The 15,045-nt window shown below is 39.1% G+C and overlaps 1 pseudogene; it reads right to left on the bottom strand.

The window, feature by feature from the left end:
- Nucleotides 1–13,546: 13,546 nt before the first annotated feature.
- On the bottom strand, nucleotides 13,547–13,701 carry LOC122752450 (annotated as a pseudogene).
- Nucleotides 13,702–15,045: the final 1,344 nt, after the last annotated feature.

Here is a 15,045-nt window from a genome sequence, read left to right as displayed (position 1 = left end):
CAGTCCTTTCACTAGACGGTGAGCTTAGTTCCAGAAGACTACACTGCAGCTGATTCAGAGGCTCTGGGGGTCTCTTTCTCTGGTTCAGCCTGCCTGGGACTAGATCTGTGTCAGCATGACCTTGGGGTTGGGCTCCACTCCTGCCCTGGCACAGCGGCTGCCTTCTGCCAACCTTCTAAGCCTTCTTTGGCTGGAAAATTATTTCGGCCATTCTTTTGTGGGTTCTGCTACTCCAGGAATTTTCCTATGGCATTATTTGGAGGTTTTTTGGAGTGATTGTATTGTGAATTCTGAGAGCTTACTGCCTTTCTTCCACTATCTTGGCTCCGCCCTGGAAATTCTACATATAGACCTAGAAGAGACCTTAGAGGTCATCTGGTTCTGATTTTTAATTCATAACTCCTTCCACTAGACCATACTAATCCAAGGATCAGCTAAATAAATTTGGATAACCTCATCACAAAAAAAGCTGTTTACCAGGTGAAGATTTTTTTTGGGAGGGAGAGGCTGGAAGAGGCACAAAAACCTCAGTTTGATATATTGGAAAGAGCTCAGCATTTAGAGTCAAAGGACCCAGGTTTAAATTATTATGATACATTATTTGTGTGACCCTGTGAAAGGCATTTAACCTCTTTGGAATTCTTTCTTTATCCCTAAAAATGAGAAGGTCGGACCAGATGGTCTGAAAGGTCACTTCCAACTCTCAGTCATCTTATAATCCTCTGAATCTATGCAGATCTCTTCCCAAGGCATCAAAGGGTTGTCTTCTGTTTTTTTGTTTTGTTTTTTTTGGGGGGTGGGGGGGCAGTGAGATATCAACAGCTAGTAAGTGTCTGAAGTAAGATTATCCTTTGGAAAAAATAGAGGCGGAAAAGCAGAAAAAATAAATTTGGGGGCAATACACATAAAGGTGATAAGCAAAGCCACTTGAGTGAATGAGATCAGCAAGAGACAGAAAGTAGCAAAAGGAAAGTGGTGCCAAGGACAGAGCATGGGGAAATATTTATATTAGAGGGACAAGAGTAGGGAGAGGAGCTATAAAGGAGATACAAATGGCCCAGTTATAGACAGGAAGAAATCCAGGAGAGTTTTCTGTCATGGAAACCTAGGAAGCTTACTTCTCCCCCTATCCCACATATATAATAAGCCACTTGAAGTAAACATGAGTCTGTCCACGTACATTATATTATACTCATATAATTGAAAACATCATGGTCTCTTTTAGTGCCTCTGGAATCTGGCCTGGGTGGAAAACATTACGAATTTGAAAACAATACCAGTTTAGTGGCACATATAACACACACACATGCCTACCCATTTTGTTTGTTCTTAACGAGGTCAGTGTCATTTTGGGGAGAATGTTGTCTTTTTTCTTGCTTATTCCAATTAATATGGATGCTCAAGTTACTAATGATTTATTGAAATCATAGAAAATTGGAATTTGAAGGGAACTTAGAGGTTATCTAGATCATCCCTTTATCTTAAAGATGAGGAAACTGAGGACCCAGTCTAATAAAAGAATTTGCTCCCCTGGTTAGTGGCAGAGCACTCTCTTAAACCGTGATAACTGATATGGACTAGTGTTATTTCTCTGGATACAGCAGCCACCATGCAAAACTCCTGGATACAGAAGCTTAAAACTATTATTTTAAAAATTTATATATAGAACAGTTTATAATACCAGTCATGCAAAGATTTACATATTAAATAGTGGTTATTTTAGTGGAAAATGTTTCCATCGAAGATGATTTCTAAAAGTGATTCAAATTTTTCTTTGATGTGTGAATTCAAAACATCAACATTTATAAGTAAGCTGTTGTAATTATTTTTTTCCCTTTTAACATGGTATAGCTAAAAAGTGCCGCTGAATGGCAAATCAGTAGAGGGCAACTTTTTGTGAAATTTACATAAGAAAGCTTTCCAGAAATCACTGAAACACAATGTGAATTGGCACATAGGACATCTATGTTATTTTTTTAAATTTCTTTTTTTATTGAATAGAATTTTATTTTCCAAAATATATGTAAAAACAAATTTTAGCATCAATTAAAAAAAAATTGCATTCCAACTTCTCTTCCTCCTCTGTTCCCCCCCCCCCCACTAGAACTCAAGCATTTCAAAATAAGTTATACATGAGTGGTCATGGAAAACATTCCCATATTAGCTAGGTTGTGAGAGAAAACAGTCAAAAAAACCCTCCAAAACTTCAGATTGAGGAATTGACAAAGAGGAAAAAAAAGGTTTTTTTGAATGTGTTTCCAGGGGCAGCTAGGTGGTACAGTGGACAGAGCACCAGCCCTGGATCCAGGAGCACCTGAGCTCAAATCTGGCCTCAGACACTCAACACCCCAATAGCTGTATGACCCTCGGCAAACCACTCAACCCCATCTGCATCACCAAAAAAAAAGAAAAAAGAAAAAAAAATGTATTTCCATATATTTTCAGATACTATCACTTCTTTCTCTGTAGATGGGTTGCCATTTTCATAAGTCCTTCAGGGTTATATTGGATCATTGTCTTCCTGAAAATAACCACATGCTTCTCAGCAGATCATCTCACACTATTGCTGTTATTTTGTATACGGTACATTTCACTCTGCTTCAGTTCATGTAGGTCTTTCCAGGTTTTTCTGATAGTATCCTGTTCATCATAACCTAAATAAAGTACTTAAACTTGACAAAGAATTTTCTTCATATTAGCCCAGCAAAGTAGGTACCGTACATTTTGCCATTATATTCAATCATCATAACTATTTCCCTCCATCCTATTCCCTTCCCATGATATTTACTCTATTTTCTATCTTCTTTTAAACTATTCCTCCTCAAAAGTGTTTTACTTCTGACTGTCCCCTCCCCTACTCTGCACTCCCTTTTTTTTCACCCTTCCTTCCTTATCCTCTTCCCCTCATACTTTCCTGTAGGGTTAAATAGATTACTCCTCCCAACTGACTGTGAATGTTATTCCCTCCATGAGCCCACTCTGATGAGGTTAAGGTCTTTGAGCTAATTCTGTGTTCCAAATTTTCTTCCTCCCTCTCTCCTCAACACTCCCTATGAAATCAAGCAATTCAATATGTCATACTTGTGCAGTTATGCAGAACATCTTTACCTTCCTCAAAAGTATTTTGCTTTTTACTGCTCTGTCCCCCAATCTGCCCTTCCCTCCTTCCCCTCTTTCCCCACCCCCTTGTGAGATTAAAATTGGATATTAGATCATAAATCTACCCTACTTAACCTTTCCCTTAATTTATCTCCCAGACTAGTAAATGGAAGAAGCTTCTGGTTTTCTAGATAGACCTTCTATTGTATGGTAGTCACAAGGTGATGTTGATTAGAAGGATAGGAAAGTAGAAATACAATACAAATTGTCTTAAGTCTAGGCTTAGTCTATATTCTGTATAAAACTCACCAAAACCCAAGGCCACCTTTGGGGAGAGAGACCGAGTCAAGAGCGTGCTGTTAACCGAGAGCCGGGCCGAGTCAAACTCCAGTCCGCGTCTGTCTGTGCAGCGCAGCCAGGAGACCAGCGGAGCAGGAAAAAAGGCCCCACTTCCGTTCTCTCCTTGCCTTTTAAGCTCGCACCCCGTAAGTCGAGTGCTCAGCAGGCAATCTGGCGTGCGTCACAGGCGGACTGGTGTGCGTAGCTCATGCTGTTGGTCTCCTCCCCAAAAGGGTGGTCCTAAAAAAAACTGGCGTCTCTCCATTATCTAACTGACTGTTAAAACTTTTTACCACACCCTTTATCTCCCTCCCCTCCCTCAGGGCAAAAATATATTACTATATACACTTGAGTATGTATGTTATTCCCTCTTTGATTCAATTCTGATGATATTAAGGTTCACTCACTCCCCAATTCCTTCCCTCTCTTCCCCTCCCCTCTATAAGCTTTTTTCTTGTTTCCTTCTTGTGAACAACCTCTCCCAGACCATCTCTCCCCTTCCCCCTCCCCCAGTCTATTTCTCCTATACCTCAACCCTATTTTAAAGATGTCATTATGTGTTAGGTGGCACAGTGGACAATGCACCAGCCCTGGACCCAGGAGGCCCCAAGCCCAAATCTGGCCCCAGACATAAGATACCCCACAAAGAACAAAACATTAATGCTTTACAGATATCATCCCTTCATATTCAGTTCAGACCTGTGTCCTCTGTTAATTCCTTACTAAGACAGTTCTTATGAGTTAAAAGTATTATCTTCCCATGTAGGAATATAAACAGTTTGATATTTTAATATCCCTCATGAAGTCTTTTTCCCGTTTATCTTTTTATGCTTCTCCAGGGTCTTGTATTTGAAACTCAAATTTTCTATTCAGTTCAGGTCTTTTCATAACAAATGCCTGAAAATCTTTTTTCTCATTGAAATTCCATGTTTTCCTCTGAAAGATGATGCTTAGTTTTGCTGGGTACGTGATTTTTGGCTGTAGTCCCAGTTCCTTTGCCCTCTGGAATATCATATTCCATGCCCTCTGGTCCTTTAATGTAGAAGCTGCTAGATCTTGCTTTATCCTAATTGGAGCTCCACAGTATTTGAATTCCTTTTTTCTAGCTGCTTGCAATATTTTCTCCTTGACCTGGAAGTTCTGGAATTTGGCTATAATATTCCTGGAGGTTTTCCTTTTGGGATCTCTTTCAGGAGGTGATCGGTGGATTCTTTCAATTTCTATTTTAGCTTCTGCTTCTAGAATATCAGGGCAATTTCCCCTCACAATCTCTTGGAGGATGGTGTTTAAGCTCTTATTTTGGTCATGGTTTTCAGGTAGTCCAATGATTTTCAAATGATCTCTCCTAGATTTATTTTCTAGGTCAGCTGTTTTTCCAAGGAGATATTTCACATTGCCCTCTATTTTTTCATTCAGTTGGATTTGCTTTACTGTGTCTTGGTTTCTCATAAGGTCACTAGCTTCCATTTGTTCAATCCTAATTCTTAGGCAATTATTTTCAGCAGACAGTCTTTTAATCTCCTTTTCCATTTGGCTTTTCAAACTGTTGATTTTTTTCCCATGACTCTCCTGCATTGCTCTCATTTCTCTTTCCATTCCTTCCTCTCTTTCTCTACATCTTCGTTCTATCTCTCCTACTTTCTCTTCAGAGTCCCTTTTGAGAGCTTCCATGGCCTGAGACCAGTTCAAATTTTTCTTGGAAGCTTTGGATGTTGGAGCTTTGACCCTTTTATTATCTTCTTCTGAGAATGTATTGTGGTCTACCTTTCCCCCAAAGAAGTTTTCGATGGTCTTCTGCTTTCTCTGCCTACTCATCCTGGCTTACTATTTCTTGGCTTTTTACTCCTTCTTAAAGTGTATTGCTGCTTCCAGGACACACTGTTCATGCTACAGCATGGCCCAGGGGGTGATTGGGCTTCTTCTCAGCCTGCCTGGCTTGTCATCTATGTTATTTTGACACCTCAGAGAGGAAGAGGGAGATTCAGGATGATTTCAATAATAGAAAACATGGGGTCTTTTCAATGGTTATAGCTTTCCAGCCCTACAGAAACCATGGGAGCCGAAAGGAATCCTGTACAGAATGGTGTCTGGGGCCATCTTTTCTCCTTCAGCCAGGTATAACTCTGTTAACAGTAGTCCTGTGCTTGAAGGGCGCTAGGTATCTTGTTCAGGTATAGATGAGCATGTTTGTGTATAATTGGCTATAAGTCCCAAACTGTGTTTTTGTACAGATTTGATCTGAAGACTAGTCAGAAAGAAATGATTTTAGATTTGGATGGACTATGTAGTGCTGCAAAACAAATCTTCCTAAATGACACATCTAATCATGGAACTAAAAAATTTTCACCAATGCCATATTGCCTATCAAACCAAGACCAAACTCCTCAATCTAATCTAATTCTAATTCAACAAGTGCTAACACATAGGAATGAATGAAATTTGATAGTATAGGAATTTATATCTGAAAATGTATTTCATAGTATCACAGATCTTTTAGGCCATATAGATTAATCCTCTGGTTTTACAACTGAGGAAACTGAGGTTCAGAGAAGCTAAGTATCTTGCCCCAAGTCACATAGGCAGTAAGTATAAGATCCAGGATTTAAACCCAAGTTCTCTGACTCCAAATCTAGCCTCCTTTCTATGGAAATATTAAAAAATCTTTTCATTCTTGTTTCATGCTTTCTAATATATTGAACCAAATCTATAATATGATTGGTGATCAGTCTTGAATAAACACAAGGTTAATAAACCTTTCTGGGACCCAGTTTCCTAGTTTATAAATTGAAGGAATTGGATTAGAGGGTTTCTAAAATCCCTTTCAAGGTCTTGTGTCCCTCTTGGGTGTCTGTTCCTAGAGTAATAAAAGGTAGAATAACCACTCTAAGTACTTCAGGGTAGAAAATGCTGAATAACCTTCTGTGGATGGGAATAGCTCTAGACTTGGCTGCTCTGCTTCCAAGGTTTCCAGACTAGGGAGAAGAAATCTTGGAGTCAGTGATGTATGTGGGATAGGGGGAGAAGTAAGCTTCCTGGGTTTCCATGACAGAGAACTCTTCTGGATTTCTTCCTGTCTGTAACTGGGCCATTTGTATCTCCTTTCTAGCTCTTCTCCCTACTCTTGCCCCTCTAATATGGATACTTCCCCATGCTCTGGGCTTAGCACCACTTTCCTTTTCCTATTTTCTGTCTCTTGCTGATCTCATTCACTCAAGTGGCTTTGCTTATCACTTATATGTGTATTACTCCCAAATTTATTTTTTCCTACTTTTTCACCTCTATTTTCCCAAGAGAAAGAAAATAAAAGATAAATTGTGCTCTAATCATCTTTTATTATCTTTCTCTTGGACAGCTCTCCCATACTCATCATCTTCCCTCTAGATTCTTCTCCTAACTGCTATATTTTATGTAATTGTAGCACTCTTTCACTGTTATTTAGACTCAAAACCTTGGAGTAGTCTTTCACTTCTTTCTCATCCTTATTCCTCCATCTACTTTTATAGATTAGATTACCAAGTCTTATAGAGTTTTCTTCCTTCACATTTCTTTCAACCCCTTTTCCTCTTTCATTCTTAATGCTACATACCCTGGTTCATGCTCTTATATCTTTCTCCACTAAAATAATATTCCAATACATGTATATGTTCATGTCATGTAGGCAACCCTGTGATCCTGCTGAGGGTACTATCATTATTCCAGAATCAACTGGAAATGCCAGTAGAGTACAATCTACATCAGGTCCTCAAGTAGTGTGGGTCCAGTGATAGACTATACTAGTGTCATCTGAGGTTAAGTCCAGTTGCTGTTAATTTGGAGAAGTTCTTCACCTGGTTGGCTATATGGTGATGATTTTTTTGCTACACTGACTCCTAAAGGATAGCTACTAAATTATAGGGGGGTTACAACTGAAGAATTTACATGGATAAAACTGTAGGTTCCTGAAGAATTGAAACATTACCTCTTAGCTGAGTTTTTGTGGTTACCATTGCCAATTATCACTGGTCTCCATCTCCAGTCTTTCCATTTCTAATCCAGACTACACAGTGCTACAAAACGAATCTTCCTAAATCACAGTTCTGATTATGTGATTAAAAAACTTTCACTAGCTCCACATTGCCTGCCCAATAACATCCAAACTCCTCAATTAGGTACTCTAATCCAATAAGTTTTTATTAAACACCTATGATGAGTAAGGCACAGTACTAGGGAATGGAAATATAAAGACAAATTGCATTTTACTGGAGCTGTGGGAGGATAAAACACTGTAAAAAAAAGGGAAGTATGTATTTGAAAATTTGAAGAGGAGAAAGGGGAAATATACTAACAACTAGGGGTCTCAGAAAAGACTTCATAATGGTACCTAAACTGAACCTTGAAGGAAGCTAGGGATTCTGACAGACAGAAATAAGGAGGAACTACATTACAGGCAAAGGGGGCAGGGTGTAGACTGCAAAAGCATGTATGCTGGAGATGGAATGCCAAGTTCAAAGAATAGCTAGAAGACCTATTTGTCTTGGACAGAGAATGAGTAAAGGAGAATAACGTACAATAAGCCTTGAAAGGTAGGCTAGAGTCAGATTGTGAAGTTTTAACTGCTAGGCTGAGACATTTGTTTTGATCCTATAGACAATGGGGAGTAAGTAAATTAAGTTCCTTAATCAGGAAGGTGGATGGTTATTTGTTTGAAGGACAGATTGAAGAGGGGGGCAGACTCACAGCCAGAAATCTAATTAGGAGGTTGTTGTAATAGTCCATTAAGAGGTCATGAGATTAGCTGTGTGACCCTGGGCAAGGCACTTAACCTTCATTGCCCTAAAAAAACAAGTTAAAAAAAAAAGAGGTGATGAGAGCCTGAATTAGTATGGTGATCATGTGAGTAGAGAAGACAGAGAGATACAAGGGATATTGTAGATAAAGGATCAATAGCAGTTGGCAACTGATTGAATATGGGGTGTGAGAGAAAGTGAAGAATCTAGGATAATGCTGAGGTTGACTCTGGAATACTGATAGTACCCTCAGCAGAAATAGGGGAAATTGAAGGAGGGATGAGTTGGGAGGTAGAGAGTAGATTATGAGTTTTGCTTTAGATAGAATGAGTTTGAGATGTCTATGGTGATATGGAATTGGAGCTCAGTAAAGTGACAGAAACAGCTGCATAGATATGATAACTGAATCGATGGGAGCTGAGAGGATCACCAACAGAATGGTTTTGAGAAACAAAGGAAAGGAGCCCAGAACAAGGGATTGGGGAACACCTAGGGGATGGAAACATGGATGATGATCCAGCAAAGGAGACAGAGAAGGAGCTGTCAGACATGTAGGAGGAGAACCAGGAAAGAGCAGTGTTAAGAAAAGGAAAGAGAGTATTCCAAGAGGAGGAGGCAGATGACGGTTTCAAATACTTTGCATCAAGAAGATTGAAAGAAATGAAAATATGTAATTAGATTTGATAATTAGGACTACATGTCAACCTTAGATAAAGAATATTAATTTGTGGGGTGAAGTCAGAAGCCAGACTGCAAGGGGATGCATGGGAGAGGCCGTATAAGCAATGAGTATGGATAGCCTTTCCTAGGAGTTCATATGTGAAGGAGAAGGCGAGTAATAGGATAAAAGCCCTGCACATATTTGTAGGCAATGAGGCAGGATATAGGGAAAGATTAGTGTGAGGGAAAGATGATTGAGAGGCCAAGCTGTTGGAGTAGACAGGAGGTGATATGGTTAAGGGTACAATGAGAAGGACTGATCTCGGCAAGAACAAGCACCGCCTTTTCCTCATAATTTGGGAAAAAAGTAAGAGGGCTGGATGGAAGATAATTTTTTTTTTGAGGTGTAGAATAGAGGAGAAGAGGAATATTGGCACGTATTTGAATATGACCATGTGTGTATGTAATGGGAGCTTGCTTTGCATATGCTTAGATCTCCTAACAAGGAGACACCCTGCTTCTGGGAGGAAACACCCTGTGTTCTCCTATCACTCAGGTGGGAATAACCTCCTTTGATTGTCAGTATAACTAGAATAGGCTGAGCCTTTAAAACTGGCAAACTGGGAGAGTTTCATTCACTTTCCTTGGCACTCCTTCTTTCTCTGTGTCATGAGGGGGTAAAATTTAACTCTTACTGTGAGTGCCATGAACTGAACCACTGAGGGGGGAAAAGGGAACAGTTTCCTTCTCCCGCTTTCCTGATTACCCTGTAATTCCAACAAATGAACCTGCAGCGTTTGTCTTGTTCTGTTTGTCCTCAGTTTCTTGATGTAGGTGACGATTCATACTGGATCTGGAAATTAGAATGGTTACTTTGAAACCAGTAACCCAAGCAGGATGACTCAGGCTGGAAGGGAAGCCCTGAGAAGCCAATGTGCCCAAGGTGGGTTTGTACTTGTACTTGGGACTGTAGTGTATAGGAACTGATCTAATCCATGAACCTAATCTTTTCCCCTTCCCCAGAGTATGTGGTGGGGAGTAGGTGGAGATTAAGTGTTGGGAGGGTGAGTTCATATATTTATTATACAGACTGAAGTAAATATTCCTTAGTAAAACATAATCTGTCAATATTACATGTATGGGAGAAAAGGATATATATATATATATATAGTATATGACAGTATAGTATAATATTTATAATAAACATATTATACTATACTCTGTCATAATATTCTCTCTCTTGCCTGTCTCAGTGTCTGTTTTTCTCTGTCTCTTTAAATCAAATAGGAAGTCAGTCAGATGTGGAGAGGGAGGGGAAAAAGGATGCTATAGGAGGTTTGAGTATAGCTCCATATAGTATAGTTTGAGTATAGCTCCATAGTATAGCTCCAACATACATTTTCAACTGTGTCTTCTACTTTCACCTGCATTTTCATCAAGCTGCATTGTAGCCTTACCTTACTCTACACTAAATACTCTTCTCTGGCTATGCTCATGCTGGAATGTTTTCCCCTTGCTCCTTATGTCAAAACCCTACCTGTACAGTCATTTTTTCTCTTAAACATTCATTCAACAGATATTTATTAGATACCTACAGGAAACAACCTTGCCTTAATTGTTTGAGGGAGATACTGAATTCAGATAAGAGCTGTTTCTGTCTTCATGTAACCTCTGGTTCTCAAGATGTAGCTCAAATGTTATCTCTTTTAATTCAACAACACCAACTTCTAGTTAATGACACAATTTAGAAAGTATTAATTTTAGTGTAGATATCGCTGAAGCAAGCTCTAGCAAACATTTAGTTTTCAAGGCAAAGTATCTTTATGAAGCTTTTATGGATCTTCTCATTAGATATCGGTTCTCGCTCTCTCTCCTATGAGCCTCCCTTGCTCTAACTGCTCTCCTCTCTTGTGACATTTATCATATTCTACTTGAATTGGAGTGATTTGTGTGTCCTACTAGAATGGAAAACTCTTCAAGGAAAGGGATTGTGTTTTATTTCTGTCTGTATTCTCTGTTGCACCTAGAGTCATGCCTTGCACTTTTTGATGTTCAGTCATTTCAGGCATGTCTGACTCTTCATGACTCCTTTTGTTTGTTTTTTGGCAAAGATTCTGGAGTGGTTTGCCATTTCCTTCTTCAGTTCATTTTACAGATGAGGAAACTGAGGCAAGCCAATTAAGTGATTTTCCCAGGGTCATACAGCTAGTAAGTGTCTAAGGCTAGATTTCAGCTCAGGTCTTCCTGATTTCAGATTCAGCACTATATTCATTGTGCCACCTAGCTAGCCTTGCTTAGTGGGTGTTTAATAGATAGCTTTTCTGAACTGAGTTGAATAAGAAGACATTATTCTTACCTTTAATCTCATTACTTGTTCTTAAGAATAGAGAGGATAATCAGGATTAGGATGATGATTTTTCTGTTCCTCATTATATTCTAACCTTAGCTCTGCCGCTTCTACCTGTGTGACCTTGGGAAAATCACTTACCCTCTCATGGCCTCAGTTTCCCTTAACTGTAAAATGACATGCTTGGACTAGGTGACCTACAAGAACCTTTCTAGCTCTAATTTATAATCTTATTTTTGCTTAAAACACTCATCCATCTTGTCCCAGCATTTTAATTTTATTTTTCACCTCTTTATAATGTCTAGAATGGGCCTGGTTTTACTATTAAGCCTTTCACATGGTGACACATACAATATCTTAGTCTTATGATTCCTCTGTGACTGAAGTAATTTCTGAATTATGTCCTATATTGGAAATCTTATATAAAGGTTGGTAAATTGGGAGTTATAAACCAGGATTTAATATAGATTTTCTTCTACTTCTTGGATTCACTTTTGACTGTCATTTTCTTGTTCCTAGAGATTTCAAGGTTGGAGGTCAGTGACATAGAATATATTGCTACTCTGTAACTTATTTAAATGGTCAAGTGAAGGCTGTCATACTATTCTGGTGGATGCAGTGGAGAAATGGGTGGGTTATTTTAGAAATGTTCCATGCAGCAAATGCCACTTGTGATCAAAGAGAACACAAGTGTTTTAAACAAAGTATTTAAGCTTTGAGAGTTCTGAATAGCATTCCCCCTGCTGCGAGATTCTAGAGCTTAAAAGGTTTTATTGAAGAGGCTTCTAAAAAGATATACATAAAGGAACAAATGAGTAATAGTAACACACACACATATCCTTCAGATTTCCGAAGGACTTTGCAGATGTAAGCCTACTATCACTACTGGTGCCGGGGATGGGCAAGAAAAAAACAGCCTTGGGCCCAGTGTTTCTGTTATGCCCATAAAACTTCTGTAGGTGGGCAGAAGCCCTGATTTTGTTGTTATAGAAAACTCTACCAATTTACACAGCCAAGTGTTCTACAACATAGAGTATTGAGAAGTTAAGTGCCTAGCCTGTAGTCATTCTTGCAGTATCAGAGACAGGATTAAAGCCTTGTCTGAGCCCAAATCCAGCATTCTATAATCTATATTGGGGTGTCAGACTATGACCTGAAGGCCCAATTTCACCAACTGCTTGTTTTTCTACAGCCCTTGACTGAAGAATGGTTTCTTCATTTTAAAATACAATAAAATTTTATTTAAAAAATGTAAAAACCTAGATTTTTACATTCTGGCCATAGTTTGCCAACCCATGATTTGCAGAGTTGGCCTCTGCTTCCTTAATCAAGCTTATACAAGAGATTTCATTTAAGGGTCCTACCAGGTCTATAAGAGACTATGCACCCAAAACCAAAACCAAAACCAAGACTTGGATGGGGCATCTAGGTGGTGGAGTGGCTAGAGCACTGGCCCTGGAGTCAGGAGGACCTGAGTTCAAATCCAGCCTCAGATACTTGAAGTTTACTAGCTGTGTGACCTTGGGCAAGTCACTTAGCTCCAATTGCCTCACCAAAAAACCCCCCAAACCAAGAGACTATGCAGTAGAATGGAGGGCTCATGCTGTGTTTGCATAATTACAAATACCCCAAATACCCCATACTGAATCTGGAGGTGGTGAGTACTCAGTTCTAGTGTTGAGGGTGTTCGGACATTCTATAAGAATATCATAAATACATGAAAATTCCAATGATCATTATCTTTTATCATAGAATTTGCGATATGGAAGATAGCTTAGAGATCAACTTTGTCCAATTCTCTCATTGTATATTTAATGTGGAACCTCCAAATTTCCAGGACTGAGACTTTTTCTATGGAGCTAGACATGCAATCTGGTGGGAAATATGCTCTGGCCTCTCGATCAATGATGCAGCAGCTGTTTATTGTGACTGTAAGGTGATGTTGAAGATGAATGGTAACTGATCCAGTAAGTGTGGCCTATTCTCTATGAGAGGAACCAAAGAGAAACTGCTCTCATTTGGAATGCATCTAGTGTTTCTTTCCATCTCCCCCACTCCACAAAATCAATAGTGGTTATAAGGACACAGGGCAGTGAGAACATGAGCTTACCTATACTTACCCATACAAGCTTTTGTCCTTGTCTCAGGCTTGGTGGTTTTCTATTCTATTCCTTAAGTGAAGGCCAATGATCAGTGATTCTGAGAAATGAATATTTTGAGTTTTGATGATAACTCAGTGAGTTTGAGAGGGCAAGAGTTTCTGAGTCAAGTACTGGTCTTCTATTTTCTCGTAATTGCTGCCTATTTCTGGAGGAGAAAAAGCATTACTACCTAAATTAGGGCCCCTTATCTCTCCAAACAACTAATCAACAACAACAATTGTTGATATTCTGGGAAATCATAGGGTTCAACATACCTGCAGTGCAATGGATAAGTCTCCCCCTTGGGGAAGCCACCTTTGTGATTGTGGAATCACTGCTAGATAAGTTTAGGAGCAATTAGAATGAGGGTTCTTGGGGGCAGCTAGATGGTGCTGTGGTTAAAGTGCTGGCCCTGGATTCAAGAGTAGCTGAGTTCAAATCCGGCCTCAGACACTTGACACTTACTAGCTGTGTGACCCTGGGCAAGTCACTTAACCCCCATTGCCCAGTCCAAAACAAAAAACAAAAAAACCCAACAACAAAAAGAATGAGGGTTCTTTAAATTTGGAGGAGCTTAAAAGGTGAAGAGACCTGGTCAGTTTCTCCCATTCATTTAATTTCATTCATTTGGTGGCAAATACCTCTCCAAATGGTGATACTGTATTTTACTAGAAAGAGGAAAATGAAACCTATGCACCAGATGTTCAAGGGAGATTCATTAAAGGATTTTTAAAATTATTTTTTTACAGGCCACTTGAAAATAGGGGTGAGATATTATGGTCCTCCAAATCTGTATCTGGATTGGGTGATGTTGTGGCATTTCTTTTTCTTTTTTTTGAATAGAATTTTATTTTCCAAAATATATGTAAAAACAAAATTTTAACATCATTTAAAAAAAAACTTTGTGTTCCAATTTCTTTCCCCCCCTCCATTCCTGCCCCCCACCCACAAGAACTCAAGCAATTCAAAATAAGTTATACATTTCTAATAATGACTCCCCAGCTTTCTCTTTTTGTATAGGAAATGTCAGAGTTTTGATGCAATAATAATAACAGCTAGCATTTATATGTCACTTAAAGGTTTGCAAAGCATATTACATATGTTATCTCATATGATTCTCCCAGCACCGCTGTGAGGTAGGTGCTATTATTATTACCATTTTACAGATGAAGAAACTGAGGTTGAATAATTTGCCCAGGGTCACACAGCTAGGAAGTGTCTGAGGTGGGATTTGAACTCAGGTTTTTCTGACTCCAAGTTCAATGCTATCCACTGGGCCATGTAGTTGCTTTCAATTTATAATAGTCATGGAGATAGTTCTTTTTTTCGGAGTAGGGGGATTGGCAGGCGTGGAGATGGTATTCCAGTATGATGATTGTTGCAGCAAGATGTTATCTAATACGTCAACTTCCAGATTTTATGCTTTGGTATCTTTGAATGCCGTAATTGACTGAGAATGTAAAAATGAATCATTACTGATTTCCTCAAAGTTAGTTAGTGAGAGATCTGGAAGGTCTTACCTATGATGCTGGGTAGTATATGGTGCCCTTTGGCCCAGATGGACATCTTATCCATGAAGTTATTTTTTGGCAAAGAGGGAGAGACCTTATCAGCTGATTGTATGGGTGAAAGTAAAAAGCAAAGGGATAATTAACACTTATGGGATACATGCCAGTTATCTGGCAAATGCCTG

Source organism: Dromiciops gliroides, chromosome 3 (genome assembly GCF_019393635.1).
Source record: "Dromiciops gliroides isolate mDroGli1 chromosome 3, mDroGli1.pri, whole genome shotgun sequence".
Classification (NCBI taxonomy): Eukaryota; Metazoa; Chordata; class Mammalia; order Microbiotheria; family Microbiotheriidae; genus Dromiciops; species Dromiciops gliroides.
The sequence above is the reverse complement of the archived record's forward strand: the minus strand, read 5'-3'. Positions and strand labels throughout refer to the sequence as shown.